Source organism: Salvelinus sp. IW2-2015, linkage group LG4q.1:29 (assembly GCF_002910315.2).
Source record: "Salvelinus sp. IW2-2015 linkage group LG4q.1:29, ASM291031v2, whole genome shotgun sequence".
Taxonomy (NCBI): Eukaryota; Metazoa; Chordata; class Actinopteri; order Salmoniformes; family Salmonidae; genus Salvelinus; species Salvelinus sp. IW2-2015.
The window spans coordinates 56,440,634-56,446,802 of NC_036842.1; the positions used below are offsets into that span (position 1 = coordinate 56,440,634).

General features: G+C 44.0%; 1 protein-coding gene across 3 annotated transcripts in view; it reads right to left on the reverse strand.

The window, feature by feature from the left end:
* The window catches only part of LOC111962207 (nuclear transcription factor Y subunit beta), a 44,295-nt gene that overhangs the window by 32,206 nt on the left and 5,920 nt on the right, over window positions 1-6,169 (reverse strand). The gene's annotated exons all lie outside the window — the stretch shown is intronic.

The following is a 6,169-nucleotide window of genomic DNA, read 5'->3' on the forward strand; positions in this document are numbered from 1 at the left end:
AATACGTTTGTTATATGTCCCTTTGTTTGGCAATTGAGCATGCCAGGTAAAACGTTTTCTGTAAGTCTTCACAAGGGCTTTTTCAGCACACTGTTTGCTGGTATTCTTTGGCCATTCCTCCATGCAGATCTCCTCTAGAGCAGTGATGTTTTGGGGCTGTTGCTGGGCAACACGGACTTTCAACTCCTCCAAAGATTTTCTATGGGGTTGAGATCTGGAGAGTGGCTAGGCGACTCCGAGGACGCTTGGATGCTTCTTACGAAGCCCACTCTTCGTTTGCAGGGCGGTGTGTTTGGGATCATTGTCATACTGAAAACCCAGACACTTGTCATGCGTTCATCCCTTGGCTGGATGTGAAGGTAAAGGTTTTCAACTCAACATATCACATAACTGGCCCATTCATTCTTTCCATTACACGGATTCAGCGCGTCCTGGTCCCTTTGCAGAAAAACAGCCACAAAGCTGATGTTTCACCCCATGCTTCACAGTAGGTTATGCGGGTTTATTTTGGATAGCAACTCAGCATTCTTTGTCCTCCAAAACGACGAGTTGGGTTTTTAAACGAAAAAAGTTTTAGATTTTGGTTTCATCTGACACATATGACATTCTCCCAATCTTCTTCGTGGATTTCATCCAAATGCTCTAGGTGACCAAATACTTATTTTCCACCATAATTTGCAAATAAATTCATTAAAAATCCTACAATGTGATTTTCTGGAGAAAAAAAATCTCATTTTGTCTGTCATAGTTGAAGTGTACCTATGATGAAAATTACAGGCCTCTCTCATCTTTTTAAGTGGGAGAACTTGCACAATTGGTGGCTGACTAAATCCTTTTTTGCCCCACTGTACATTCTAAGTGATTTCAATGGGTCTTTCTCCATTCTGATTGTTTTGTACTATCACACCCGGTATTTTTAACCAAATGTTGCAATTGCGATTTGGAGCAAAACACCTGGGTGAACTGTTGGAATCATGGAAGTATAATGATTATTCTAATTCTATAGTTAGAATATAATGGTGGGCACTTTGAATGAAATGGCCAGGGAAGAATTATTGTGACAGGGTAGGAACCAAAGTGCTGATAAGTGTTTCCAAGGGGACCCTATAATATTCTGCTACATAAAAATTTTCTCGTAGCTAACATATACATGCTTCATGTATTCCGATTTGATTTAGAAGATACTGTGGCACAAACAACATGCTGATTTAGGTCTACACCATCACTGGTATTTTCAGGCTGTATTAGCTAGCTATGTTTGCTCTTACTCAGTACATTTATTAGCTAGCTAGCTAGCTAGCTATTAGCATTAGCGGCTAACAATTAGCGTCTCAAAAGATTTAGGGCAACTTGCTAAGAAAAGACAAACTAGCTGTTTGGTGATGTAAGAAACACAAACTAATAGTGCCATTATAGAACGCTAGTGGATTTATATTAAGAAGCAAAATGAAAATAGCATTGTTGTAACGGGTTCTGACTTCTAAACTTGAAATATGAAATATCCTTGTTCATGGTACTGAGGGAGAGAGGGGAATGCAGAACGTTTACATTCTGTCAGAACATGTTATTGTTAGACATCAGGTATCCTATGGAAAGGAGAAGGGTACAGTCTGGTACAAGCCAACATGACAGCCGTGAGTTGGGGAGGAGTGAGGAATTTGGGCTGAGGTCAGGTCAGAGCTATTGTTCTGTTTGGAGCCTGTTTCTGGGCGAAAGATTCATGTTTTGTGTGTGTGACCAGTACGACCATACATCATCTGGGCCGACAGTCAAAGGTGCTTGCTTGCCCAACTTGGGGGAACCGTTGAGCTACCGTTAGAGGAAGTATGTCTGGAGTGACTTCCTGTCATTTTGGCCACTATTATCCTCACTCAGTTGCRACAGACTGAGGCAACCTTTTCGCCCAGTTGTCTCCCCTCACACACACATACACGTACATAGGGTCACGTGTTTTGCAGATGCTTGCATGGGGTAACTTGACTATATAAATGCTCCTGTACTCTTTGTACAGTGAGGCTCTCACTCCATTTCACCTGYGTGGGTGGTGCAACCAGCCTCCTTATTATAATATGTTTTTAATAAAAGTAATACCTTGATTGATTATTGATTTCGCCTCTCCTCATTATTAGTTAAAGGTAGAATTGCCACCACACTGTTCAGCTGTCTGATCCATTGGGTGAATAAACTTGGTTTGAGCTTTTCCTAGAGTGCCTGTTAGGTTCTAAATAGACAGAGTAAAAACTAACAGTTGTCATCAACATTGTTGCATGTGCTGCATTCACCATGCAGACTGAACGCAAGTGTCTCGTGGCCGAGGAACAACAAATGCGCTCCTTGAGTACCATGGGGCGGGGCCAGGTCTGTGTGGAAAGCAGCATGGAGACAGAGAGCAGAGAGAGATGACTCAAGTAGCCAAGTAAACTATAAAAATGGACGTTTCGCACGGCGTATCATCTTTAACAAACCAARCATTCAAATACCGTTATAGAAGATAAGGTCAAAACTAGAGGTCGACCGATTATGATTTTTCAACGCCGATACCGATTATTGGAGGACCAAAAAAAGCCGATACCGATTAATCCCACGCATGTGTCGTCGGAAATATTTCTAGTCATATATGTTTCTCAAATATCCGGATACCTCGTGAGTTCAAAGTAGACTTTATTTAGCATAAGTGAACACAGCGCGGGCTGGTTCATGAAGCAACTCGCTTTCAGTGCAACTTGGCACGACAGGTTCTTTTTTACAGGTTGTCAATCTTAACGTCAACATACAGTTAAGCTTCTTGATTAAATGTGTCATGGCGTCCCTCTGGCATTGTTTAGCACCCAGTTTAGTCTTGGTTTTGTCCTTGTACTTATTTACTTGGTTCGATTAGGTTCATTTAGATTCCATTTTGGTGGGTGCGGTTAACGCCGGACAGCGTATCAGTGTAACATGTAGGCCATGCAGTGTTAGGAAAAGACTACAGACATGCAGATTGCAGACAGGGTGCAGATGTCTATGGTGTCTTAACTGACCTGTTCAACAGCATTATGAGAGTGCACTATGTATTGTAAGCTTATACTCTAAGATGTCACAACATTGTTACTGGAGGAAGTTCCCCAATAGCTCTTGTTAGTAGTGAATAATATAGTGGCGTAGTCGCATAGGAGTAACTTGCGTTGCTGCAGAGTACGACATTATTGCTATGAATGCCTCTAGAGTATAAGGAACGTGAGTTATTAGACTTCCTGCCTGGTTTACAGTTGTATGACAGGCGACAGTTCAACCACCGACGGACCCTCTCAGTTTGGGGAATTGTCAGGGGAGTACATGCAGGGAAGTTCTACTCCGTTTTCGCAGTACAGGATCGGCGATAGTTGGTGGACTCACCTCGACCATGACTATAGCACCTAATTTCAGTCCTCACACCCTCTTTCGACATCCGACATACCCTTGGTCATGATATAACTTCGGTCGCCCCTGAATGATGAGTGCTGGACAGCAATCGAGGCACCCGTAGTTAGTAACATAAAGATACTGCATGGCACAACGACCTTGTGTGCACAAGCCCAGAAGATGCTTCACAAATAACCAGGTTTACATACTGTGTAATCATAAATTAGTCAGGATTTGACCATCGAACTAGTCACATGTAGATTTTATGATCTAGAGATGTAAGAGTGTGTTATGTACACAAATGTGGCTGTTGAGTAGGGGATTCTACACGTGTCCCTCTTTCCCTAGCCAGATGATGGGGTATGAGGGGCCTGCAATGACATGAGGAAGGCAACGGCAGCAAGGAAACTTTTCCGTGAGTCAGAACAGATCTACCTCCCCATGCAGCTAACGTGGGCTCGCGTCATGAAGACGCCGTCGCACCTTTAGACGAGGAAAGGTATGGATTCAAATTGCTTATTTATCAACGTGTGCGAATACAGTCTGGTGTAGACTTTACAGTGAGAATGCTTGCTTATCGAACCTTTTCTCAACCGATGCAGAGGTTTACAAATAAAATAGTAACTACACAAAGGAATATAAAATGAAATAGCACCAGGGAAGTGGGAGCTACAAGTGGGGAGATACATTCAAGTATTGGAGTACACTGGGAATTTTTGCAGGGTTTTCCTATTGAAAGATGTGAGAGTGCTCGTGTAATTGTTTTATCATCGGTACACTTCAACTCCTGGTGTAGAGACGTAAGCTAAAACAAAAATTCTCAGAAAATCAACATTGTATTTTGTTTGAAGTAATTAATTTTGCATGCGGATGTTTGATTGTTTGTATGCCTATGACATATAGTTATTTGATTAGACAGGGTCAGAGAAAGGCATGACATTGTAATATTTGGTAACATGAAACCATTTGTTTGCAATTGACAGAGATATGAGGTTTCCTGTAGTTTCTTGACCAAGGGTTGCACGAGCACTGCAGGGCAAGGGGATGTTTGGGCCTCACACTCCTCCTTAACAGGGCCTTGCTTCGAGATCCTTTCACGTGGGGTTTCGGGTCTGTCACTTTGTGGGCATACGGACTTTCAGTCCCTGCCACAATTAGATCATTTCTCTATTGGGTTTCTAGGTCTGGGAGACTAGTCGTTAGAGGGGGTCCACTCCAGGACCTTTGGAGATGGCTTCTTTACGGAGCCAGATCCTTAAGTTGCCGTCTTGGCTGTGTGTTTCGGGTCGTTTTGAATGGCTTGGATAGACCCAGCCACAGACCTCAGTCTTCAGAATGCTTGACTGGAGGGAAGTGAGGTTTGTTGCCAGATTCTCGGCGATAGGTTTTTCTGGTCCCCATCCAATCCTCCCGTCCTAGCGCGTCAGGGACTGGTCACTGTGTCCCTGGTGCAGAAAAGCATCGCCGGCCTAGAAGAGATATGGATGTTGCACCTCATTGAGCTTCATAAGGCGGTGGGGATTTGTGGTTGTTTCGTGGGGTTGTACTCATCGGATGGGGAGGAAAGGTGTCGCGTTGCGGTTCTCTGTCCTGCGAAAACCGAAAATACGGAGCGAGTGCTTTGTTGGTAGCTTATACTCTCAGACCTCACAGATAACCACGTGCGTATTTCGTCTGCATATGGCAGAAGCACACACACACGACCTTGAAAGCTCACCACCATTCACTCCCCCTCATGGATCAATACAGATTCCGCGTAACTTCCACCCAACCGTGCACAAGAACTCGTTGCAGAGACGGATGCGCTATGAGCAACATCGCCGACTGGCTTGTAGCAGTGGGAGTGGCCATTCCTATGTGCGTCTTGGCGCTAGCAAGGATCTGTGAATCCACATGACGAGCGTAGGTGATGCCTTGACTACCAATGGGTATTTCATTGAGAGCGTGTTGTCAAGCCGAGGCTTGCGTCTGTCAGCGAATGATATCTGAGCCAGGATCATTCTGCGTCGTGGTCCAGTCTACCTCTCTGTCCGCTGCAGGAAGAGTCCATCTCAGCGCTTAACGACTCATGGAGTCATCGTGGCTGTATGACCCAAGCCAGAGGTGAGATCGACTGCAGATGGCAGCCCGCAACACACCGAAGCGGTAGATCGCAGTGACCCAGCTAAGCAGTGCGCTCCGTAAAAGTCTCAGTAACTCAATGGCTCTCTGGAGTGGCCATTTATAATAAGTTTCTGCGCCCAGACCACTATGTGTTGTTGCACTTCCAATACAACACAAGCTCCTTTCGGGGCAGGTGAGCTGATTAATGTGCTCGCTCCTGTAAGCACATCCCAGGCCTTGGTGCAGGTCTAGCAATTTTATCCCGTTCCTTAACCAGCTCTCTGTACTTGGCCATGTGGAGAGAGGTTGGAGTCTGTTTGATGAGTGTGTGGACAGAGTGTCTTTTATACAGCTAACGAGTGTCAAACAGGTGCAGTTAATAACCCAGGTAAGTGAGTGGAGAACAGGAGTGGCTTTCTTTAAGAACACAAACTAACAGGTTAGTGAGACCGGGAATTCTTATCTGGTTGTAGGATCAAATACATAATGTCATGCAATAAAATGCAAATTAATTACTTAAAATCATACAATGTGATTTTCTGGATTTTTCTTTTAGATTCCGTCTCTCACAGTTTGAAGTGTACCTATGATAAAAATTACAGACCTTTACATGCTTTCTATATAGGAAACCTGCAAAATGGCAGTTATCAAATACTTGTTCTCCCACTGTATATACAAATCGGAC